Genomic DNA, 26995 nt, shown 5'->3' with positions numbered 1-26995 from the left:
CCTTGTCGCGATGCGAGAGGCAGGCAGTCTGCGGAGAGGAGGCTCTGCGGAGCCCACAAGCTGTAGTAGCAGGCACAGCTACTACAGATGGCTGGTGCATGAGATAAGGCCTTGGCGAGGGAGGGGGGCGATCAGCCCTACCTCCCACCACATTTCCCCTTATTCTGCCGTCAGATTTCCCTTATTCAGAGTTTGTTTGGGATAATTGTTCACAGACAATATATTTTTGCGCTCATGCTGTAATCAGAGGCTGTTGTCACTTGAAGCAGAGCACATCTCTTAGGTGGTGCTTTCTGCCAGAATGTGGAGGCTGAGATCAGAGCGAAGCTTTATGAGCTCCATTTGGTGCTTTTTACTTCCGTCTTGTTTCTCTCTCTGCAGGGGATGTGAAACTAGATTTGTCCTGTTTCCACAGCAGGGTTTTGGTTTATTTTGTTTTTCCATAGCATTTCATTCTGTGGCGCAAATCCAGAGGAGAGTGTGTTGCAGAGATGGATTTGAATGTCAGACAGAAAGAGTTGTGTTTAATAAACTCTTTGTTGTAAATTATAGAAACTAGAGAGCAGGAGGCCCATGTTTAATACAAACATTCTGTGGTTAACTTATCACTTTAAGTGTTTACCCCGTAACATAAAGAGCAGTGGAACAAGATAACTTTGCTAGAGGGGTTGCTTATGGGGTACGAAGCTCAAGACTGAAACTCCTTCGTTGGGGGCAGTCATCTCAAACTCCCTTCACCTTCCATCTTTTTTTTCCCCTGGCACATAAATTGATTATTGTATAATTCACCGTGAAATTGTCTTCCTATATATGTTCTCTTTGTGTTCCTATAAGAGGTTTGTGGTGATAAGGAAGGTTGGTGGTGTTTGGAATAACCAAAAATCCCATTACCCCCTGGTGGTTCAGTATCGTGTTCCACTTGTATACCTGCCTCCCTCTTCTATCTTAGAGGTGGCTGCCTAGCAGAACTGAGAGACAATATAGGACTAGTTCAAGAAAAGAAAAAAAAAATGTTATAGGCTTTCAGGAAAAAAAAGGTGCTTTAGCAATATAATACCATACTTGAAGATGTCAGCCCAGCATGCAAACAGCTGAACATGTAACTCCCCTTATACGTAATGGCTGCTGCTTATTTCCTGCGCTCACCAGCTTTTGAAAACTCCTTTCTGTTTGTATCATACCATGAGTTACGTATCTATGTTGATCTCATTTCGAAGTGATTTGTCAACATGAGCCTATTGTGAAATTAAAGGTCAATAACAGGCCAGGCAGTTGACAGGGTAAGCACTGCACACTGGAAAGGGAGAAGTCAAGAATAGCACATCAAATCCTAAGTCTTCAGATGTGCCTCGTGAGTAGTGCGTTTTGCTGTTTAGGAACAGAGATGCTATAAAGCTTCAGAGTCGAGCACTCGTTCACAACAGGACACAATATGCCAGTATCTGTCGCATTCCAAGTCCTTGCAACACTATTGAAGTCAGAGAATTGAAGTCCCAGATTCCTGGCTGTTTTAAAGATCAGCTCATTTTCTTTCTTGTTGTTACAGTAAATCTGACATATATGCATGCACACACATACTCTTATAGGTGCACTGATTTTTTTTCCAAATGAAATTAAAAACAAACAACAAAAAAAATTTTTTTTTTTTTTACTTCGTCCTTCTATTTTCTGGCAAAAAGCACTTCATAAGTAGTTTATATTCCAGCTTCATTTTCTTCCATTCACCCTCTGCTGGGAGCTAAGTCTAAAGGATTAAGACAGGAACAGGCCTGTATTATATAATTTAATAAATTAAAAGTGTTCTAAATAGCTCTTAAAAAAAGAAAAAAGGTAGGATTTCCACTTTTGCTCAGAAAGAACTGACGCAATGCTGCTTTCCCTACATCTACTTTGGAATTCAATGAGCAACTATGTACAGACAGCAGTAAAGACTTCTATCCCTTTCTTTGCTCTTTCATCTGATTCTCCTGCTCCTAGTCTATAGGAGAATGAATCTAGTCTGGCTAGAGAATTTGCACCCTGCTTTTCTCATAAGGAATATGAAGTTTTTTAGATAACAGTAGGGACAATTTCTGGTCTCATTGAAGTTATTGGCAGTTCTCCAGATGATTTGTTATGAGATTTGGCCTTGAGAAAAAGGATCAGTCACACTCATCTCCTTTTTATTCTGAACTAGAATGACCCATATCACTACCCAGTGATGGCTGCCTAGGATACTAGCAGTGAATTTTTGGAAAACGATCAAAAGTTCAAATATATGCAAGAATGCATGAAACCCACTGTCTAAGCAACCAGAGAGAATGCAGTTGGCCTCAGCAAAATACGTGATTAAATAGAACCAAATAAAATTGGAAGCTTGTTATGAAAGACCATCTATATCCATTTTATTATTTGCCTATGAAATATTATATTAGGGGGAGGCCTGGAACAGTCACCTCAAACCTAAATGTAAGTATGTATCTTCCTGCAGTCTCTGAAATTTTTTGATTGCAGAACACTATAAATGGTGCAAAACAAAGTCTCTTTTCCAAGTTCCCTACAGTGAACAATTTAAGAGCATTTAGTCTTAGCTGGTATTAGGACTTCGTGTCCTCAGAGAATAAATGCTGCCCCTTTGATCTCTAGATATAAAAGTTGCTATTTCCCAGGAGCTGGGGAAGATCTGGGGCCCCGGAGCAGAGAGAGAGACACACAAAACAAGAGTCTGGCAGCAGTGGTCCATTCCCAGCATTGCTGCTGACTTGTTGCAAACTTAGAAAAAACTATCAGTGGGCCCCAGTAATCCCTATTTTTGAAATGAATTTAAGAGTATTCATGTCTTAGCAACATTAATTAAGGAAGGAAACAAAATAATGTTGAAGAAATAGTCATATTTTTGACCTTACTGTAGCTTCTTCCATATTTTTTTTTTGTGTAAGCAGGTATTTTGCAAAGTAAATTCACAGGCACCTGATTTTGCAAATCTATATCCTGTGCAGTGCCCCTTCCTATGGGTAAGGAGGTGAAAAATGATACTTGAATCCAAGAGTTTTCCCTGTCTTCTGGAGGGGAGAAGCTAAATGCAGGAGTGGCAGGTCAAAGAGAATATAAGATTTCATTACAATCAAGTTGTGTATGTATTTGAAAGCATTTTATTAACATGTTGCTATCCAGAGTTTTCCCTTTCAACATTTCTTGTAGGAGGTAAATTTTCTGGTTGGTTTGTCTTTGCTGTCAAAAAAGTCAAGCTGATTTTTTCTTTCATCTGATTAAGTGAATAAATGTTAAGAGTAATTAAGCCAAGGAGAGTTTTAAATCTGTTTTTTTTTCCCCTCTTTAATTCCTAACCTGATAAACAAACTACTTGTATCCATCTTTACAGAGAGATTTTAAAACCACTGTGCTGAAAGTATAGTGTAAAAACACCAGTTCTCACTTCAGAGTCAAAACCACTTTGATGACCGCCAAACCTCATGTGTTAAACTTGCAAGTAGAAATCATGTTTTTCATTATTCGTTACCTCAGGGTTACTTCAGGGCTAGGTTTCCTGTGAAGATCAAACAAGGATTTTTTTTTTTCCTGTCTTGCACGTCCTCACTTGTGCCCAGATTATGCCCTCCGAAAGTACTAAGCGTCAAACTGTGGCCTTGAAGCTGGAGGGAGGATTGTTTGGTGTTTTTAAGGCTCTGATCAGCAGACCAAGAGAAATCTGGGTTCTTTTCCTCGTCTCTGGCTCTGTAACCTTGGAAAAGTCAATATATCTGTGCCTATGTTCCCTGGCTGCAAAGGGCAGGGGATGCTCTTTCCCTGCTGCATTAGGTCCTTTGAAGATAAACCTGCTCTCTGAAACTGATAATGAGCACTAGAAAATGCATGTGTTGGTCAGGTTCCCAGTCCATGCCCTGAGTGGGGAGTCTTTTCTCGCAGTGCCTAGTCCTGGAGATTTACCAGGAAACCTTCCTTACTCGAAGGCGATCACATAGGGCCTCTGTGCTCCTTCCTGAGCGCACCTTGTCAGCAGCTGCTTTGGGAAACCTCTGCTTCTCCCTCCGCTGTTGCCCTGGCTGTTGACATACGAGAGATTTCTGTGTGCTCCTCTCACGCTTGAGGGATGTAGAGACTGAAGTTGCCCAGCCTGGCTTAGTACTTTGGAGCTTTTGATCCCCTTTGCAGGGTGAAAAGGGTTGTTTCCAGAGCTTTAATGGAGCATTTTTCTGTGATTTATTATCCGCAAATGCTTGCGTTCCTGATACACTTCTTTTGGAAATGTTTTGCTGAAGCCTTATCCGCATAGGCTGATCATATGTGCCCCAGATATAAACAGGAAGGAAAGGTTTCCAGTTCCATCTGCTGCAGTCTAGAACAATTTTATCCACCGTTGGCTGGGGGAAAGCAATTCTGATTTAAAGGGCACGTAAGCTCTGTGTTATTACTCTGATAGGATAAGGTATTACAGTTTTTCTCCTGGTGAGTTTTTAAACCTGAGCTGAAAATAAGTGCACTGCATGCTGTAAGCGAAGATGCATAAAACTTTAAATAAATAAGAAATAAAAAAAGAGAAATAACAGAGCTGGAACTGTGCATCAGTAACGTCTACTGGGCACCTGGACTGTTGGTTAAAATCCCATCAGGGAGAATCTTCTGCCGAATAGCCAGCCAGCTTCTCTCCGGCAACTTTCAACAGAGGTAGATGGGAAACCCCAAGAAAAACAGTCGAGCACATGCAAGTTTCTTGTAGCCAGCCAACTACTGGATGCAGCCTCTTCACCAGGGCCCAAAATCCCTTTTCCATTTGGTAACAGCCTGTGCAGGCTGACCGAAGTGACATCACTCCTTGGGTTGGGTCTGGATCAGAGGCACAACTTTGTAAATTTGGTGTTGGTGGCAGGGATTCAGGTAGAAGTAGCTCAGGTTTGCATCAGGGTTTACTGTTCAGAAGCTGGTCTGTGGATTTAGGTAGGGATTTACTGGATAAAGGCATAGCATTCAGCTGCTGAATTTTAACTCTCCCGGACCACTTAAATCATTTGTTTCCCACTTAGCGTACCTAAACATGGGTGTAATTTGCTGGATGTGTTTCTCTTTTCCTCGAAGTCAAGATGTTCTTCTAAAGTTACTGTTCTGAGTTCTGCTTTCCTCTTCTGTAGCAGCTGAAACTGCTCAGTGATAGTGCTGTAGCGGTGACACGTGGCATGGGTAGTGCTGAGGGTCCCTTCTGTGGGGAGACGGGATGGGGACATTAGTACTGTGAGCAGCTGTGGTCCCCCAAAAAGCACCGAGACATGTTAAGAGATTTTATTTACTGGACATCACTACAGAATGTCTGGCTGGCTTCTGAAATAAAATAATAGAAAAAGAAAAAACTTTGAAACTGAGAGCAAATAGGAGCTTCTAGCAGGGAGAAAAAAAATAATCCAAAGGGGAAGTTAAAAAGTTACAGTGACCATGTATCCGTGTTTCTGTCAATTGAATTTGCACACTGAAAGTGCACACAACTGAAAGTGCACGCTGAGGTGTGGGGCTGCCTGCAGCCCTGCTGCCGACACACAGTGCCAGTGCCACGCGAGCGAGGAGGGCCGGCTGCACTTCTGTCCTCCCACAGGGGACGGCTGTGAAGGAAGGAAGCCGATCACAGCGTGTGAAGTCTGAGAAGTGACAGCGTTTTGCACTCAAGGCAGCTACACGAGGTTACCTGAGGACAGTGTCTGGCTCTACTGGCTGATTGCTTTGAGCACGTAAAAAAAAAAAAAAAAAAAAAAAAAAAAAAGCCAGCTAATGGGGGCACCTCCTAAGCAAACCAGATATCCCTTTTACCGTACAGTCCCTGTTGAGAAGAGTATAATTTTACATTAATTACACCGGATAAGTAAGAATTTGTTATGTTCTGACTTGATCCAGTAAATTCCCATTTAACCCAGTTGTTCCTATTAAGTGTGTCAGCTCTTCTTTCAAAAGCTTGGCTGTGCAAAGACAAATTACTGTATTAACGTGAAAATACATGCTTTAAGACAACAAAAATTAGGAAGCCCTTATCCATTTTTTTCAGAAAGAATTATTTATTGTGGAATATTGCAGTGTACGCTGGTTGCTTACAGTTGTTTATAAAAATCAAATTTATTTTTGTTCGTGCTGTTTATTTTTTTGGTTGTAAGCCTTAACAACAGAATTCTGCTCGTCACTTTCATTTTCTTTAACGTACTTTCATTTTGTTTAAAGTTGATTTAAAGTTTCATTTTCAGATTCTCATATAAATACTGAAAAAAAAAAAAATGACCTGAAAGTACCTCCTAAGACTGATCTCTTCTCTGCTCTCTCTTTAAATTATACATAATATATACTAGACAATAGTCAGATCTAATTCTGGACTGCTTTATTTATGCCAGTTTAAGTCAAAGCCTAGGGGAAAACCATTAGTTTATCTTGCATGCAATTAGGATGTGACTCTGTTCATCCAAAGTTAAGTATACTTTCCAAGACTTTCCCATTGGAGTGCAGGTCCACTGCTTTTAAAGACTTACCGAGGAGCTGACCCTTTCTGAAAACACGGTCTCAGTTGCAAGGTTCTTTAAAATACGTTTATCTGTCTTACTTGAAACCAATAAAAACTGTGGTGTTTATGTCCACAGATATGTGACGGGTCCTAAGTGGGCATTTCGAAGCTCTCCTGTTTTGAGGGCACCTATATAGCTAAGTATATTAACCTTCAGGTGTATTTTGTGTTATGTTTTCACAGGGAAGTTGGGTTTAGGGAATAACAGAGCAATGTAATTGTAGTTTTGGTTTTTTTTTTTGTTTTACTTTTCACATGCCACTTGTTTCATCATTCTATTTCACTTTTTTTGGATGGTGTCTTGCGTGCAGAAGGTGGTTTTATAGATCTCCTTGTGTTATGGATGGACAGGTGGGTTTGGGGAGGAAGGTTAAATAATTTCTAACATGAAATAGTCAATTTGGGAATATGAGATATATACGTACAAGAATCCCAAAGACGTCTGGATTGATTGAGCACATTTTTCACTTGTTGCTTTTTAGCAGCTGATATATAGCATAGACACAAAATAAGTGCATTATATTAGGGATGTTTGATAGTTCTGATTCTGTTTGTGCTCAGAATGTGGTATTTTAGAATGCATGTTTGTATATGAGGAATTATTATTACATTTTATTGTTAATTATACATTTTACTGTTTGAGTAGAATTTTTTGCTCAGAGAAGCTGTTGATGCCCCGTCCCTGGAGGTGTTCAAGGCCAGGCTGGATGGGGCTTTGGGCAACCTGGGCTGGTAGGAGGTGTCCCTGTCCATGGCAGAGGGTTGGAACTGGGTGGGCTTTGAGGTCCTTTCCAACCCAAACCATTCTGTGATTCTATGAATATGTGATAGTTCTGTTTTTCTACCATACCATACGAAATGCACGCAGTGCATCTAAATGCACTAAAGTGTCCACGATGTGATCTTAATTTTCAGTCTTTGGCCCACAATTCGTTTTCATTCACGTAAGAAGTAACCAGACCCAAACTGACTTTGAAAGATGACCTGCTTGTATCCTAAAATGGATTTAAATGCATTCTTTCTCATATTGTTCAATCCCAGGTGGGTCACTTTTTAATTCTACTCCCTATAAGGGTGTTCCTGTTTTGTATTTCAAAACCTGGATTTTCATTTAGCAATTAATGTGGGTGATTCAAGTCACTCCTTCTGTATTTTATTAATTTTTGCCAAATATAGTATTTCTCTGCCTACTGTTGATTGAGCAGAATGGAACTTGCCTACACAAAATTTCTTAGGAAATACAATTTGCACATCCAGATTTCTAACTACACCCACTCTCCCCATTATTGCAAGGTGTTAATCTAGTTGTATGATGCTGCCTGCACAGATGCATACCCTCTTTAAAATAGTTTATGTGCCTAAATCCTTAAGAGAAAGATTGAATACTGAATTTTTCTAGGTCTTTTTGCTCACCGAATATTTAGCCCTTGTGGTTACTGTACCAGTTTTTGTGAAGGCTTTTCTGTGTTTTTAGAAAGTGCATCTAGTAAGTAGTTTAATCCTAAACAGCAACTGAGTTCTGTTGCAGCAAAAGCAACTACTGATTTTAAAAGTAATTTTAAATTTACACATACCCATTTTGGCAGTACTTTTGATTTGAGCAGTTCTCTTCCAGAAATCTACCCTGGAGAAAATGTTTTTAATCAGGTTAAAATGGAGGCAAGATAGGAAAAAAAAAAAATGTTTGCTGTGGCTTGACTGCAGCAGTGCTAATGAGCTCTGCTCTAATACATGAAGGAACATATGGCCCCCATCTGAATACAAACTGGACACAAAGCAGTAATTCAGCTGGGATGTCCTGAATATTGTAAACTGGGTGAATGTGGTTGAAGGTGTTTATAAACGGTGGCTGAATCCCACACACTGACTCACTGCTTTCTAATGTCCGGGGCTCAAGGTGCTATTTGTAAGAGTATAGAAAATGACCAGTAGAGGGAATTCTTAATTAATGCTAACAAAATAGCTAACTGAAGTGTTATGTTATGAAGAAAAGACTTCTTGTGCTTGTGACGCAGCGAGAGACGGATTATCGAGAGGGCGAGTTAGGAGAAGAAAAATCACAGGACAAGCAAATTGAGTATTTACTGGCAAATAATTGCTCTCTTAAGCTGTGGCTCTCTTCCTAAATTCTTGGCATTCCTGAGCACTAGAAGCATTTTCAAAAAATGCATCGTTACAGAGTAGATGTAAAAAAAACCCTCAAAGGCTGATGTTACAGGCTTGTGCAGGTAAGAATGTGTGTTACTGCATATATTTCTTCTGAAGCTTTAGGTTGACCATTGTTTATGGGAGTACTGCTTTTTTTTTCTGTTTCTGAAGAAGTGATATTTTGGTTTCACAGCTATATTTCATCTGAAAGTTGGAATAGTGGAGATAGTCTTCTAGGTTGTAGTGTATGCTTTTGTGTCAGCAAAGATATACCGATGTACAAGGAAACAAAACAAGCTTTTGGCAGAGAGTATATGGCCCGATTTTATTTAGTTTAAATGGGTTCCGGCTTTTCTAGAAGTGCCTCTACTTAAACATCTCCACAGCAGCTGAGTGTGGGGCAGAAACACATGCCCCTACGTGCTTGCATTTTGCTACAGTCTGATTTCACTGGAGGGAATGCTTGGGAGATTCTGCAGGGACAGAAGTTTTTCTAAGTAACTCTCACAGGCTGCCTGCATCTGTACGTCTTCCCGAGGCGTGTCTCCCTGAGGAAATGAGATTTCCGGGAACCCACTCTGTTTGCTCCTGGATGTAGTTTGTGTTACCTGTCTCCAATTCTTTTTTTTTTTTTTTTTTTTTTTTTTTTTTTTTTAATTTAGCCACATTCAGCCAAGTTTGATGAGTAAAAGTCTTCAAGATACCAAAGCTTCCACATGTTTTGTGGAACTAGGCAGCTCTTTAAAGGGGAAAGGCTCTTTTAATGACCACACTGAGGGAGAGGCTACCTCACAATTTTAAGAAAATTATACATCGAAGACCCAACGTGGACAGAAATCCATGAGAATGCAGGCTCATTTGGCTGTCTGTGAGCTGGTACAACTTCTTGAGAATCTGATTTTTGTTTATCCCACATGTAAACTTGATTTTATAATAGTAAAAAGGTCTGTTAGAGCATGGAGATCTGTAGATGGTTAAGAATGCTCTGCCTTAAATTTGATTCTTTTTCACATCTTAATCAACAAATAAAAAAACCCACTGTCACTAGCATTTTTTTTTGTTATACCTACAAAATACTCTTCTTTTCTGCCCCCACTTCGTTATGTGCATTAAAATTAATGGCCAAAATAACCTCACTTTTCACAAGTAAATAAAAATAGCATGTACCCCTGAAAACAGAAATGTTCTTTGATTTTACAAGGATCTGATTTTGGTTGTACAGATTCTGTCATGTGGGGTATTTAAGTTGAACACTGGACTGATGAGCATTATGCATTTCACACACAACTCTGGAAAGCTACACCATTAGCATCACAGAACCCAGTATCAGGTCCTTCCAAAAAAAAATTGCTGAATTTCCGCTAAAGAGTAAGTGATTTAACCTTTCCCACAGGGGTAGTTTCTCCTTAACAGGTATCAAATTGAAGTTGCCTTTTGTCTTTAAACACGGGCAGTTTTCAGTCCTCACTCCTTATTGTACCATAATTGTGGATATTTTGTTTATTGACTACTGCTAATAATTATTTCTACAATTATATTATTATTATGTTTTTATTATCGTTAGTATGGCAATAATTAGTCCTTTTTCAAACCCTCATAAAATCTTGGCCCTTCTGCTGTCTTGGGTGCAGAGTCCTGCAAGTTAATTGTATAGTATGTGGATAAAAAAATAATAATCCTTTTATTGGTTTTAATGTTCTGCCTTTTAGTTTTAATGACTGTCCCCTCTTTTCTTGGGAGGTCAGATTTATTTTATTTTCTCTATGCAGCTACATTTGTATCACTTCTCCTATGTTCAGTCTTTTTCATTTTCTCTGTCAGTTTGAAGCTTTCTAAACTTTTTGCATATGGAAGACTCTTGAGGGCTTTAATGAGTCTTTTTACTCTCTGAACCCTTTTTGCTTCTTTTACATCCTATTTGAGACAGGGTGATCAGGGTCGACAGCAAAATCCAGAGGGATGGCATAACACCAACTTACGTAACAGCATTATAGTATTCTCCGAAGTATTCCCTTTGGACCACCAATCTGCATGAGGCACCAAGCAATCCACAAAATCCCTGTCTCCTTTTCCTGAGTTGGGTGCTGTGAACTTATCATGCCTTGTGAGATGAAAGCGGTGCGAGTTATTTCTTTATTCCTGATAATAATAGGAACCTGATAGCTGAGGAAAGGCTAGCTACAGAATCCTATGAAAAGTTTTTTTTAAAGTCAGAAGAGAGATCTGTGGAGAGTGATCATTGTACCTTGTGTGTAGTAAACTGGAAGGCTTCCACAAGATGGTGATGGCTGACATCAAAAGGAAGTACAGCTTGTTCTGTGGCTTCTAGACCATCTGCAAGTGACTTGCAAGAGATGAGAGGATGCCAAACAAAAGCACAATTGTGATATAATGGAAGTATGAATCAGGCATTGGTCTACTCTTCCTGGAAAAAACAGGCAAAGCCTGGGTGGCGCTCTGAGACTTCATTCAATCGAAAGAGATGAATTTCAGGCACTAATTCAAGATGAGAAGTCATGTTAAAATGTCTGGATCGAGATTTTTTCAGTTTAGATTGTTGAATTTTTACCAGATTATTTTTATTTCTGCAACTATATAGAAGCATGTTATAGAAATATGTAATAATAAGTCCTTGGGTCCAAGTAGAGCATATCAAGTTGACTTTTGTTGGAAGCAAGCTAGTTTTATTCCCATTCATTTCCTCTCAGTTCATCCCTGTGACCCTTTTCCCTCCTCTTCTTTCCCCTCTCTGTCTTTCACCTCGAATTTTCTTCCTTAATAAAACTTCTGAATGGCCTGGTACGTTATACTACAGGGTAAATGATCACGTTCAGCATTAAGGCGATAAAACATACTTTACTGTCATCTTGCTTGCCCAAGAAATAACATAGCTTTTGAAAAGCAGATGGTTGACTAGAGAGCCCTGAGGTATCACAGAGCTAACAGGTGCAGCTCCCTATTCAGATTCTGCAATGCAAAGAAATCTTATTTCCAGACAAGTCAGGAAGAAAGGAGAAACAGTGAGAAGGTGGACTCAAAGAACCCAAATGCATACATTTAAAAATTGTATTTGTGGTAGATGATGCAGGGACAACATTTGTATGCTGAAAGAAGCAATCTATTGCTAAGAACAAGTTAAGCTTTATGGATGAAGCAGAGTGCTGAAAGGTAGAGAGCTGCATTGAGTTCTGTTGTGGTTGTTGACCAGCCAAGTAATTTGCACAACTCTGTTTAGGTCTATTTTCCACAAAAAAGCAGAATGCTAGCTGAGGAATAATGAATGTATGCTTCTACAGACCATTGTGAACTCTGTATTGGGAAAAGATAAGGAAGGAGAAGTATATCACTGTTGAAACACTAGATACTGAGGCAACTCAAATGTGTTTCTGGGATGTATTTAATGCCTCAAGCAAAACACCACATGTAGGTCGCCAGTAAAGAAGGAAAAATCACACCACTACCGATACTTCTTCCTAGTCCTGTGTCTCCTAACTTACAGGTTAAATACAGGATTGTCAAAAAAATAGAGCCAGCATTCAAGTGGTTAAGAAGCTATATCCGCACCTTTTGAGTTCCTCACATTTTGACGGAGCTGGGCTTCTGTGAGCTATTGATAACTTCAGATGCAATTTATTTGGGGTTTCGTTCACGTTACCATAAATCCCAATTTGAAATGAAAATGGCCAGAGAATATAAATGCTTCATTATTAATAATATTATTAATAAAGTCATTAGGCTCTAATTTTGTGATTTTAAGCTTGAGCTGTCCAAGTGAAATCTGTGGCCTGTGCTTACTGAATATGGGCCGTAGTGCAGGACTGGGAGCGCTTCATTGTCATGGGTGCTTTAAACACGTTTGATCTTGGGATGCCAGAGGACTTTGTGGTGTTACCTTTCTCTAGAGATCACAAGAGTTATCCTTGCAGAAGCAAGTAATTTATACAAGGTGACAAAATGACTCTTACAGTGCTGGTGGAGGAAAAGATAGAGACCTTGACTTCTAGCCTTCTAATCTAAGTACGAGAGAAATAGGGTCTTTCATTTCAGGGAAAAGTAAAGGTAAAGGAAACCAAGAGAATAATCAGAATTTTATCTAGTCGTGAGAAATTAGGAAGGAACAAATAGTGAACCTGGTCCTTATGCAAGCATTCAAGTCTTTAAATTTTAGATTGCAAGGAAAGTGTGTATTTAGTCTATTAGAAAACAAATTCACAGTAATCATAATCACATTTTAAAAAGCAATGAATACAGGTATGAGAGACTATTATAGATAGTCTGATGCAAAAGTTTTTCCAAGAGTTATGGAATCTGGTACATCACATTCACAATTTTTCCATAAAAAGATTTTTCCATTAGTCATCAGGTTGGAACAAAGTTCATAAAAATTGGAAAAACAAGTCATGCGATCTATAAAACATTTTGAAAAGTTGAAATGAAGAAGATGAATTGGATGGAAAACTTTCTGAGCATTTGAGAGAGAAAAAAGTAACGGAGATTTTTTTTCTGCATTTGTTTTAAAGATGGAGTCTTCATGGAGAAAATACTGTAGCCAACTGCAAATACATGATATTCTTAAATAAAAGATTGCTCTCCTTTTCCTATTTTCAGACAAATTGCCTTCGTGGTCCTGGTCCTTTGGTTCCACACAATCATCGACTGAGCTGAAGGAGATCTCCCTATAGCTGTGAGTAATAATGAGGCTTTAGTGTTTCTTTGCACATTGCTACTAGAAAGTGAACTCTCTCACTAGAAGGCTCACCTTTTCATTATAAAGGTGTTACTTCTTTTCTGCATATTTAAAGCATTGCTCGAGTTACTATGTGATTCTTTTCCTATGAAGCAACAGAAAAATTCAAGCTAACAGAAGTTCCAGAGAGCTTCTTTAACCTTGGATGTGAAAGGTGGCCAGTGATAGAAAGGAGCTTTGAAGGACAGCAGAAGAATGATTACATTTAGGATTGTACTTAGAATGGTGTACAAATGATGCAAGAAACCCAGAGAAATGCCACAAACACGCCCTATTAGGGAGATGTCAGTAACACAGAATGAGAGCTACTGTCCAAAACTGCTAGAGTTTCGACAGCCTTGTGTGATGACATCTGAAATGTAAATAGATGACAGGCAGCGATAGTGTCCTTTTATGAAGACATTTATTCTTTCCATGGTGACTTTTCCCCTTGTAACAGTTCGAGTACTCTCCTGTGACATAGAACTGATGTGACCTCATGAAATTCCAAGAAGAGAGGAAATCAGGTAGACAAAATGGATGCTACTGCAAAGGACAAATTACCTAGTACTCTAAGAAGTAAAGGACATGGTGGAGTGAGTCAGTCTTCACAAAATGGTGCCTGAAGTGAGATGGATAAATGGTGATTGGACATGACTTGCAGCTCTAAGTGCTGTGAGGAGGTGATACCATGTGGTGGATTTACCAGGGATTTTTGAGCTGGCAGGCAGATGGGTTTGGGGGAAGGAAGGTTTTTTATAATCAAGGAGTAGAGTAGCTCAAAGCAGCACTGGTTTTATGTGTGTGAATGATAGACAGTGGTGAAATGGAGTACAGCAGAATCCTAAACCAAGTGATTGTGATAGGGCAAATTATACGGGGATTTATGCAGGGATCTCTGCAGCTATAGCTCAGATGATTCAGCTGCACTTTCTTTGTCTCACCCTTTTCCCAGTTTATTTTGTATTACGTATCATTCTTATAATTGTGTTCTTTGTTGTTTCTCTCCTGACATGTTAAATCCCACAACGCAGTCTAGTCTTGATGTTTTCCTTCTCTTTCAAAGAGTCCCAAGAGAGAGAAACAAGGAAGGTAGATGTATTTGACTTTGGAAAATGAGTTGATGCCAGTTGCAAAGGAAATAAAATATATCACAGGGGTCTGCTAAGGGGTGGGGAGTGAAAATATTCCTCATTTGTGACAAAAGATTGCCTTGAAGATTGCTTCAGCTTGATCAGTCTGAAGCCCATGTCTCACTGTTTCCATTACAAAGGCTTTAATGTTCCTGTTTCTCTTGGAAAAGGACTTCATCTCTTTTGAAATAAATCCAAGGTTCCCCAAATGTACTGTTTGCTTTCAGGCTCAGCACATGAGACCTATGCATTGGGGTCACTTCGTAGAGGGGTTTGAAGAATGTACATGATTTAGGTCATGATCCAGGATAGCCAAGGAGACAGCATGTGACAGCCCCATGGCAGCTGAGGAGCCACAGTGTTCCACTGATATAGTGTGTCCTACTTCTGCAAGGAATTTCAATATGGGGACGTTGGAATGTTGCAGTACAGGGCCATGGCTTCCACCCTGCTCTGGGCAATGGATGTAAGCAATGTGCTTAGCAGACAGGAGAACAAGCTGTCCAGCTGTGCCTGGCACAAAGGACCACAGGATGGGTGAAAAGCTGAAGCACTGCTGTGCAAGGAGTCTGTACTGTGGTGGGTGACCGCGGGGCTGGAATCAGATGAGGAAATCTCAGGCAGAACAAGTGAAACACGGTAGATCTTTATTTTACATAGGACTTGTCTGGTTTGCCTGTAGGAGGCAGGATGTAAAGTGCATATATGATGCATGAAGACAGAATACTATTTGTATGATGCTTTCTTGCTTTCAAGTCTGTAAGCCAGTGCTGATCGTTCCTTTAGAGGATCTCAGTCTGGATATGTTCGTTGGAATTGATCGTTATAGAGCCATAATACATTAATTCAAGTCCTCAGCAAACAGTGGCTTAGTATCCACCCCAAGCCTCCTACGGCTTCCTGTTGTGAAGACCTAGCTTTCTGATGTTGTTTTTTTTCCCTTTTCTGCTCCTGAGATATCCCTAATCTCTTCTGAGCATCGATCCCCGTTTTTCAGTTTGCAGAAAATAACTTTTTCAGTGCATACATGTGGAGCTCATTCCTAACCTATCATTTTGATAGCAATAGTTTAACCTGGTGTGAAAATACATCTACTGTCCTGATACATAGAAAGAAAGAAAATAAATGCACCCTCTGGAAAGGGGCAATACAATCTTTAAATTAGTGGCAACCATCCCTTGTGGTATCCCTGGTGATATGTTTTAAAGTTCAGGGTCTTTTTTTCTTTTTGTTTTCCTTTTTTTTTTTTAGCATGTTCACCTGTTTGCATCAACTACTGATGCTTTTATCTTAGGCTTTTTTTTCTTTTAGAAATCTTACAGCTTTTTTTTTTAATATCCATTCCTCCAATTCAGCTTTTAAAAGTTTTTTTTGTTGTTTTAAAATAAATGAAAGCAACTCTTACATAAGATCAGCTCAAGTGAGCTGCTGCCAGGAGGTAATTTCTTTGTAAGTGGGCTTCTATTTCACATGGGGTAACCACTGTGGACTGCAACAACTCCGGGTAACAGCCTGCACTCAGGATGCACACAAGGGTCGTCCTGCCACCAGGGCCAGTCAGCTCACCCAAACTGACCTCGGAGCTAGCACTTGTGCCCTTCAGCATGTCCTGGGTGTCCTGCCACTAGGGATGGAGGAGGGAGTTGGAGGGGCTGCGAGCGTTGACCAGAGGGAAGCACGAAAGCGCATGGGAGGGAGAAGTGGGGGAGGGCAGTCATAGCTGGGGATGTTGTGGCTGGGAGAGGGGGAGAAATTAAAACCAAATCCAAAGGAAGCCAAGCCTCGCTGCTGCTGTTGCTTATGGGATGATTTGTTTAATTCAGATACCCTCTGGTCTGTCACCAGATCCAGAGGTATTTTAACCATGAAGCATTGCTTTGAGGTTAAAGACTGCAACTGAAGGGGAAAAGACATAAGTTCTGTTCTTCAGATAATAGGTGTGAACTTGACAAACTGATTATAACATCTGTGTCTCATATTCTTTCTCTCTGAGAGAAGAACAAAAATACATGTGCGCTGCAGAGGGGAGCTGAGATGCTTCATCCATTTGGAAATTATTTTTCTCCTTCAGGAGACGGATGCTTTACCTTTTTCCATGAAAAGTTGTAAATGTTTCAGAAACAATTAATGAAGCTTCCTGACATCCTCTTGGGTGAGGAAATATGATTGCTGTGGGAAAACTGAGGCAAAAATCTGTCATGTGAATATTTTATTGTAATAGTTAATGAACAGGGAAAAAGAAAGTATTACTATAAAACACATGAGCAAGATTGTGGAAAACTTTGGCAGAGAAAGGTACTGAGATAAATTCTGTCTTGATTGACACCTCTTGAAGGTCAAAGTATCCAACCAGTCTATGAGGCAGGATTAAATTTGGTTCATGGTGTATATGTGATCAGAAGACTTGCCTCTTAGTGTACTTAATTTCAGAATACACATACTGCATAAGGCAGGCTTGTAGAGTAGAAGTAAATACTTTGGAAGTGACTACATAAAAAGATAAGCTTTCTTTGGTTTCACATCAGTAATAATACCATTATTTTTTACACGAAAACCTCAAATTGTTTTGTGATCAATACTTAATCCCCTGATAGCATGCCTCTTCAGGAGATCTCAAAAGACCTTGAATAAAATACACCACAACACTTCAGGGTGTTTGTGTTGTGTACAACTGGCATTTCCTATTCAGGAATTTGGAAATAGACACAGAGAAATAAAGTAAGCCACACACCAAATTAAGTGGCAATTGAGGAAGAAAAACCAGATGCCCTGACCTTTTCCTCTCTAAGTCAGAAGATCCATAGTCCTTGGAAGCATGCACATCTGTTTATAATTCAATCTGATTTTTGTTGTTGCAATGATGTGTGATACTTCAGATGATCCAGTTGTTTTGACTCCCTCATCCCAAGAGCCAACTCATCAAATCAGTAATCGTAGGTAGTGTCACTTGTCCGCTAGGGCAAGCGTGCCTTTCTTCACTTCTAGTAGATTTTATACTGAACAAAAACCAAGTAGCATTTTAAACTGTATTTACATAATGATACTGGCAGATTGTATTGTATAGATATGTATGTATGAGTATACGTTGAACACTTAACTCTAATACCTGTGGCTTTCTCCAATTAACCTTCTTTATATCTTTATACCTTTATATCATTTCAGTATGCAACTGCATCTGTAAGTCAAGTATGTTATAACAGAAAAGAGAAGCTTCAGCTGGTAGGAAATGAAAAATACATGGTGAGAAAAGACAGGACCACCCATAAACATCATGTATATGCTGTCATTAAATGATTATTTTAGATTTGTTTGTCTGATTTTATCGTAAGCTTTTCAAAAGTCAGCAATGACTTTATTTTATGTCTGCTGAAGTCAATGTGGGGTGTACCATATACTTAAAGTGAATTATACCAGTATTGAATATTGTGAAAATCTCACCCCTAAATAAAAGCAGGTTCATGTGTAGGAAAATGAACAAAAATAAAATTAAACAAAAAAACCCACCCCAACAACTGAATAACTCACCCACCTTCACTTTTGTATTCTTGAATCAGGTTTGGGAAGACAATGTACAGAAATGGGCATTATTTCTTATTCAAGGAGAGCTAGTGCTTTCCAGCACACTGTCCTCATTTCAAAATTGCTGTGTTTTCAATTGTCTTGCAACATAGCTTGTCTGTGCATCCAGTGGGTTTTGTCTCTGGCCTTTTAAAATCCATAAACTTGTGAAGTATACTAGACAAGAATCCTTTGCTCTTGCCTATGCCATTCCTAGCTTGTAACACAAATAGAAATATAAAGCTAATTTTGTGAGGTTCTCCTGGGAGAAGAAGGTATGTGAAGAGAACACTGTCTAGCCTTCTGAGGTCAGAAATCTCAGGCTGGTTTCTTGGGTTAATTCCTCAGCAGTGTCACGAGGTTTGGACTGCTTCAGTCCCTCTCCCTGGGCCATGATTTCCAATTCTGAAGTCATCTAGATGCTGTACGTGGCAGTATGTTAAACGGCCGCTATTTTCTCTGTCACTAAGAATCTGAATGGTCTCTTATTTCATAGAAGTGCAATTCACTTCCTAGTGATGTTAGTGGCAGAAATACGTCAACTGTCCACTTCTGTTAGTGTCATGATGGATTCTGAGTTCCCCGATAACTGTATCAAAAGGAGGCTGGGGATGGAGAGATCAGGCTACCAACAGGTCTTTACTCGTAAGAAATAGGCATTTGCATTCTTTGTATCCCGGAGTTGTAAATCAGGAGGGCAAATCATCATTCTGAATGCCATGCTTATTCTCAGCATGATGTGTGTGGTGAAGAAAGCACTGAAAGAAAGCATTAAGGCTAGGATAACATCAAAGAAAATGCTTCAGTTTTTATTCTCCCTTCCATGGTGGATTAATTAAAACAGAATGAAACACCAGCTAACTTGAAAATAAAATCAAATGTGTGTATGTAGACTATGGCAGTTTATTCTAAAAATCAAAGTAAATTCTTCCCTCCCTCAAACCACAGCTTTAACAACATAATCCTCTACCTTGCTTTCTTTGACGTACCTTCTCAAATACGCTGGCCAGCCCATATGGTTGCTTTGAGATTTTTGCCGTGCTGTGTCACTTGCTTGGCTTTCAGAGCTGTAACAGATAACTCTGCTGGACTTAGCATCCACTGATAATACATTGTGCTTGGCATGTGATATGAAGGGATGTCACTTTATTGCACCAACCCTCTCCCTACACTTTGAAATAAAAAGTTCAAACAGGGTTCCCACTGAGTGTTCAACATGCATAGTGGTGGTAACTATAGGAAAATGGGAAGCAGGAGCTTTTCAGGCAGAAGGAGTCTAAGGAGACAACCTCAGTCTATGCCCTCTTTTGAATTAGGAGTTGCATGGCACAGGATCCTTTACATCCAAAAAAAGTGTGACTAATCCTTCGCCTTCCTCATTCCTTTATTTTAAAATGACTATACCCTGTATGACACTACCCATGTAAACATTGCTGCTGAATACAGTCCTGAGCACCACCAAACCATTCCTACAGTCCAGATGGGGTTTTCTTCTGCCTTGGGATACACCAAGACAGTAACAACATTAAATTCTATTCAGCTGGAGCTATTTGTGAAAACAAGAATTCTAGAAAGTAACTAGATGAGTTCTCAAGTAGCAGTCAAGGTAAAATGTGTGTGCATAAAATATTTTTTAAGACTCAAATCACAAGTATGCAATATGCAAGCCAGTTGTAATCAACAGCTTGCTTTTCATATGTTCAGTGAGGAAATGTTTTGTTGTTTTTCTAGCTTTATGGCAAGGTGGGCTACTGTTTGAAGTATGTTTTGTGCTGGTGACTTCTCTAGTCAGGCAAGTTAGTGATTCTGTGTGTTTTTTGTTAGCTGGAAACAGCGGTACTGATTTCTGCCATAAACAGCTCATGAAAATTGTTGATATATTGGGGGACCAGTACGCATTGATCTGAGTAATACATCTGTCCGAATAAGTGTATAAGTATTTGGTACATTGCTAGTAACACCTTTGTGAGCTTTACTCCTTTTCTTTCCCAAAGAAAGTGTGCATGCATACAAATAAAACTAAATTTTTTGTCTTTTATTTCAGTACGTGAATATGGAGACAGAGTAGAGACATGCAGTTGTACAGTTGTAAATTTGTATTAAATATGTCCTCCATTATTTGTGGCAAAATTAGTTTTTAGACCATACTGATTAGAAGAAGACACACAGTTATTACTGAGGATATCAACCATAGGAAAGAAACACTCTCAGCTTTATACCACATATCCCATTCTTTTGTCAGCTTACATTATAAATAAATAACAAAGCAATTTGACACATGCCCATTGATTAAAAATAAAAGTTGTCAGAGTGAGAGGAGAAAGACAAAAATATGAATTATTAATAACAATATTAAGCAATGCAAAAAAGATGCTTAACATGCAGGAAAGTCCCTGAAAAGTCACTTAGTGAAGGGGAAAGAAAGGACAGCCACAAAGACCTTTCCTCCACTACTTTGTGGCCAATTCTTTGCTACTTGGTGTAGTAACTTGACCGTTGGAGGTCAGGGTGACCATATGAGAAAGAAAGGTGATTCTGTTAATTTTATATAATCTTGTTTACCTCTTCTCTAGTATTTCTAACATGCACACCCAGCAAGCATATATACATCATGTAGGGAGTGGAGTAAATTTAAATCGATCACATTGTTGTGATTAGATTGGCCATTTTACGTTTCTGAGCAATCTTCTTGCCTGTGGGGTTTGAACAACTGATTGACAATGCTGACACTTTCATGGCAGAAACTAGGCTAATTTATACTCTTTCTAATTTAGGATACCACATGTACCTGTGATTTAGTAAGCAGATATTAAAGCATGCAAAAATATTGTTATTGCTAGTAGTAGTCTGTGTTCTGTGTACTGTGTGATGCTCCAGTTGGTATAACAAACAGTACCCCACTAGCTGGAATAATTATGCATTTCTTTTCCCACCTTCTGTTGCTTATTTTGGTTGCAACTATTTAAATGCTTTCATTTATCAGGCCAGTTTGAATGGCTGTTGGGTATATTGACCATCCTGGCAATACTTAATTTTCCATCTGTGAAGATCAGATTTCTTTTTTCACTGAAGAGGGAAGGAGGAAAAAGAATACTTGTAAAGAGCAAGAGAGGCAACTGCACAACTTCCATGAAAACCTCAGAATCACATTTAGCGACAGTCCTGCTTGCTGAAGAATGCCCTTGCCCTACAGCAGATAACGGTGTGTGCTATCACAATGGAAAAGCTAATCAGAAGGTTTTCCTGGTAGGATAGCACTAAAAGTCCTGTTGTGGTTAAAATGATGGTGTCTGTAGTGGAACATCGAACATTAGACTTCCTCATGGCCAGTCTGATTTTTGTATTACTTGTAGCTGAAGAGATGACGTCATCTAAAGAAAATGACTGCAGGAGCAGTAAAGCTCTAACCTTATGCTTATGACGTTAATGTTTTGAATTAACAAAGTGTTAATGAATTCACAACGTGATCTTCCAGTTATTGTGCTTTAATTCTGGAAATCTCTATTTTAAACATCTTTAGCTCAAGTAAGGGCTAAGCACTTGTAGCTTTTATGGATTTCATTAACTGTCAGATGCTCAGAGCTTCTGAAAACCAGGTCGAATGATCTTCTCTCCAGCGTTAGTAGCGTATGGTGCAGGTACCCTCCATCTTATCTCCTCATTTCAACTACAGTTGTAGTTGGGTGGAGAACAGTAGGTACTTAGAGGTGTGATTCGCCCTATCACAATGAAAGGCATATGAAATACTCTCAGGTAAGGGCTCACTTCTGTTCATAGATTACAAAGAAAGTCTGGATGAAGATGGTAAACTGTTAAAAATTGTCAGCTGAAATTCTTCTGTATGGTGCCCTGAGTTGAATAACTGAAATTAGGGAGTTGTCCTAGAAATGTTAGTCCTAGCTTTTTTGGTTCTGTATGTAAAATGGGGGCACTATGCTCCTTTGCAGGTTGTGAGACCACCATGGAGACATAGAAATGTTTGGGCTGGAAACGACCATAAAGACCATCCAGTTCCAACCCCCCTGCCATGGACAGGGACAACTCCCTCTAGATCAGGTTGCTCAAAGCCCCGTTCAACCTGGCCTTAAACAGTTCTGGGGATGGGGCATGCACAACTTCTCTGGGCAACCTGTGTCAGTGCCTCACCACTCTTACAGCGAAGAATTTATTCCCAATATCTAATCTAAATCCACCCTCTTTTAGTTTAGAATTATTACGCCTTGTCCTATCGCTACACACCCTGACAGAGAGTCCTTCCTCACCTTTTTTCTGTAGGCCCTCTTTAGCACTGGAAGGCCGCTATAATGTCACCCTGGAGCCTTTCCTTTTCCAGGCCTAAGAACCCTTAACTCCCTCAGCCTCTCTTCACAGGAGAGAGGTGCTCCAGCCCTCTGATATCCTTGTGGCACTTCTCTGGACTTGTTCTAATAGGTCCATGTCCTTCTTGTGCTGGGGGCCCCAGAGCTGAGCACAGTACTCCATGGGGTCTCACAAGAGCAGAGTAAAGAGGGAGAATCACCTCCCTCGATCTGCTGGCCACACTTCTGTTGATGCAGCCTAGGATACAGTTGGTTTTCTGGGCTGCAAGTGCATGTTGCCAGCTCACGTTGAGCTTTTCATCCACCATCACCCCCAGGTCCTTATCAGAGCTGCTCTCAATCCATTCTCCACCCAGCCTGTGTATGTGCTTGGGATTGCCTTGGCCCAGGTTCAGGACCTTGCACTTAGACTTGTTGAGCTTCATGAGGTTCTCACAGGCCCACCACTCAAGGTCCCTCTGGATGGCGTCCCTTCCATCCAGCGCGTTGACCATACCACACAGCTTGGTGTTGTCTGCAAATCTGCTTGAGGGTGCACTCAATCCCACAGTCCATGTCAAAGACAAAGATAGTAAAGATACTGGTAAGATGGACATTTCTTACCTGGTACACAGTTATAATAATGAGACTTCTTATTAGCTCCTAAATGGTTAGCATTTACATTTTATGAGCTCTTTCTACTTTTACATATAGTATGAGTAAAAGTTAGCACTGAGTGGTTGCGTCAGTTGTTTCAGCATGGGTACTGTACACTATTGATAAATTGGCTGTACATGAACTTATTGTTTTCTCTTAAATATTAATTGATGTAGCCCAACTCCCCTTAGTACTTCTAATCTGCTAGATCTGATCCTCAGGGTTTTGGTGAACATAAATTTGCACATTAAAAGACTGAATTTAAAATATGTCATTTGTTTGAAAAAAATACACAAACCAATAGTTGCTTAGCAGAGCCCAAGCACAGAACAAACTGAATGGTTTCTGTGGCAGGACTGAGGCGACAGAGAATCAAACAGCTGTCCTTTCTCACATGTACCCAGAACTATAGCTAAAGTAGATAAAGACATGTAAAGAGATACTAGCATATTATGCTGGTCTCTGTTGGGACTTGAAGGCAATCATTTCATAAATCATTTTAGTCTACTGGCACCATATTTAGCCTTATTCTAAAATCTTGTACAAATGTCTGCAAGGAAATCTTTAGACATTCCAAGAATTTTGTCCTCTGAAAAGGAGTTTCTTAAGAAAATGAGTAGGCTTTAAAATTAAGCAAGGAGAGTTAAGAGAACCTTTGATAGGGAATTTTAAGAATCTGGGAGAAAGCACTTTAATAATACTGTTATAGTACTTTTCATCAGTCTTACTACACCCATGTGCAGTATTTCAGCTCTGTAAACTGAAGCATATTTATGTTAAATGATTTGCCAAATATCCTATCATGGGTAAGTGGCAAGCTGGAAATGGAACCCAGGAGTCCTAATTTGATTTCTTGTAGATTTCAAAGACGGTATTCAAAGTCTCTGAAAGAAAAACACTCAAGAATTCAACGGTAACAGTCTGCATGAGGAGTCTCCCATTTCAATAAATGTGTGGTTATGATATGTCTGTACTTCACTGACCAAGGTCCCTGAGGTTGCTTTCAATCCAAACCCATGTCTCCTTTGTGGGTGCACATTACACTACCAAATCTTTCAGTGCTCTGAACCAAAAGTCTTGTTCTTAATGGACATACTGGGGAAAATACAGCCAACTAAAAACACCACCACTGCCAGTGAAAAAAGCAAGTATGGGTGAAATAAAATCTGTAGAGTCATAAGAATATAAACTGCAGCTTGAAAGCTTCTATCAGTGCTGGGCTTCCTTTTTTTAAAGAAGTGAAACAGAGACAGCAGATGATATTATTTGCCTTAAAACCCTAGTCTAACAGTATTTGCAATCTCTGTGAGATCTTGAATAAATACAGATATGTCTCTGTATTTTTAAATTCATATTTTGAAATTTGACGACACACTGGATGAGCCTTACAGAGAGGTACTTCTGGTTTCTTTTGATAGAAGTCTCTTCGTATCAGCTGGTCTCCCCAGTAGCTTTTGCAGTACGTGAAGACAGAAGGTGAGAACGAGCAAACAATACCATCTTACGGAATCTGGGCAAACATTTGAAATCAGTGGGTTAAGTGCATTGGCTGGTGTAAAAGGCTTGCATAGACTCAGGAGCTAGTCCAGAAAATCCAATCTCATGCTCTTGAACGGAAAATTCAAGAGACAGGGGGAATGCAGTCCAACGCAATTTGTGCAGTCAGGGTTTTTGTTTGTGAACTTCTGTCAGGATTGAGCTCAATGTTTTTATAAAATATAAAACTGATGTTCTTCCTTAGAATTCCAGCTTATGCCAGAGTCAAAAGAAATTTTGTGTGTTATAGCAAGTTTACTTTGCAGAGATAGTGTGAATTTCCTGAGCCAAGACATGGAGGACATAAAAGGGAGTTTTGTGAGCAGAGTTTTTCATTAATATCTAATTTTATGTATGTTTGGCCAGAAATTGAAGGAATTTTATATTCTTACATTGGTGCTGAGAATAAGAAGGTTTGAAAGCAACGAATAGATGGAAAGCTACAGCTTAATACACGTGCACTAACTGTCTGTACAGTAAATGGCCACTTCAGTTGCTTAAACATAGGTTCTTGGTACAATTTGAGATGTGTTAAGACACAACTCCTGGCTTACAGCTGCTTTTCTCAAAAGACAAGTATTTCAGAAGTGGTAAGTCATATCTGCTAGATGTGTCTAGATGTGTTGAAGTCCTAGGGCTTCTATGATGGCACTTGAAAGCTATGCTTAAGCAAATGATTTAAACTAAAAATCAAACTTAAACTAAAAATCAAACTTTACACATTTGTAACCACGTTTGGCACGCGATTTATTGATCATAATCCTACTATGCAATAGTTCAGGAGAAATCATTTTCCTAGCAGTTATTAGAATTAAGTATCATAAAAGAATGGAGGTCAGATGTAGACCAGTTAATTTCATTCATGATTAATTGATTACACTGTTGATCCTCTGGCATTTTAGATCAGCACCTAAGTCAGGATTTTTACCTATAAATGCTCGTTCTATGTGTACTCTATACACTGGGTGTGATGGATAGTTAAGCATACAGTTTAACCGTTAGTATATCTGACACAGCATAAAAACCCCTCAGCACTTTTGCTGAGTGGTGTAAATATGACTTGACTTCCCAGGTTGCTATGCATTTGTGCCTACTAGTCACTGAAAAAAAAATTACTAGAAGTTGAATTGTTGTATTGTAACTTCAGTGTTAATTGCCATACATATCAAGCAAAAGTTAAAAAACAAACAACAACAAAAAACACATGAATTTATGTCCATGTTACTGAAATCTGCGTAGGAAGAGAGGATCTATTAAATATCTGCAATTTATTAAATTCTCCAGTACGAAGGTAAAGCATATATTATCTGATGTTACCCAAAGGGATATACCGTATGTTTTAAATAACTGGATTATAATTTTAGGTACTGCACAATGTATATTGATCTTGTCCTATTTTACAGATGTCATGGATGACATTGTTTCTTTTTAGCTGTTAATACAAGGCTATTTATGATGTCAGGGACCAACTATAATTCGACATGATTGGTTTGGTTACCCGAGCCCTTTTTTTTGAAGACATTATCCTTACTAAAAGTAACACAGTGAAGTATGAATCTTTTTCTTCCATTTCCTGCACTCTTCTTCAACTATTTTCTGTCATGAAAACAAGAATAATGTCTTTTACAAACTCTCTTCTTGGCCCTTATTCCAGCAAAGCTCCCACTGACTTCCGTAAGTATTTTACCTAAGTAGAGACCAAATCAAGAGTTAGTGAGGTACTTCAGGATTTTATGCTCTATTTACAGGAACTTGAAAGGACAGATTTCTTTGGTGGTGAAATCTGAGGAGCTCTTGAATATTGCCCAACACTGTTTTAACCTTTCTCCAGCAGGCAGTCTATAGATTCTTTTGGCAGAAACCTGTATTTTGTTGATGTTCAAGTCTGGTTTAACTTCATGAAACTTCACTTAGAATCAGATTTGGAGAATTGAGGTTACCAAGATCAGTTTTTTTTTTTTTTTCTCTAGTCTGTTAATGTTCCATGCTGTACAGTTTTATCTGCTGCCTTTAAGCATGGTATAGGAGAAAGAGATTCTAAATCTGCCTAATGATAATGCAGTGGAATGAGATACCATAACCCTGTCAAAGTTGGTGTTCATTTAAGAAACTATAATTTGTGCTTTTTTTCAATTATTTGTAATTCTTCTGATTTTATTCATTCTGCCTTGATAAAGGCAAAGTTTATGGTATCTGCTTGCTCTGAGAAATTTCTTCTGATTGTACACAGTGTTCAGTGAATTGGGGGAAGAACTGTCAGTCAGTTTTATGACTTGGTGATTTGTTTTCTGGCCAAGACTTGGGACAGGCAATAAGAAGGCTGAGGTTCACATCCCCAGCTATCATCCAAGATCATTGTGTAGGCTCTGGCCAGCTATTTCTGATGCAGAGGTGGTAGTCACATTGATTA

At 39.3% G+C, this 26995-nt stretch overlaps 1 protein-coding gene across 19 annotated transcripts in view; it reads left to right on the top strand.

Annotated features, from left to right (window-relative positions):
• Window positions 1-26995, top strand: part of ZBTB20 (zinc finger and BTB domain containing 20) — a 453552-nt gene that overhangs the window by 156434 nt on the left and 270123 nt on the right. For all 19 annotated transcript variants that reach the window (XM_035541102.2, XM_035541088.2, XM_035541086.2 and 16 more), the window contains one exon: window positions 13286-13361. The gene's annotated coding sequence lies outside the window, so the exon portion shown is untranslated. The remainder of the gene's footprint in view (window positions 1-13285; window positions 13362-26995) is intronic.

The sequence above is a fragment of the Cygnus atratus genome, chromosome 1 (assembly GCF_013377495.2).
Source record: "Cygnus atratus isolate AKBS03 ecotype Queensland, Australia chromosome 1, CAtr_DNAZoo_HiC_assembly, whole genome shotgun sequence".
Lineage (NCBI taxonomy): Eukaryota > Metazoa > Chordata > Aves > Anseriformes > Anatidae > Cygnus > Cygnus atratus.
Note: the sequence above shows the minus strand (reverse complement) of the source record. Positions and strands in the feature narration are given on the sequence as shown.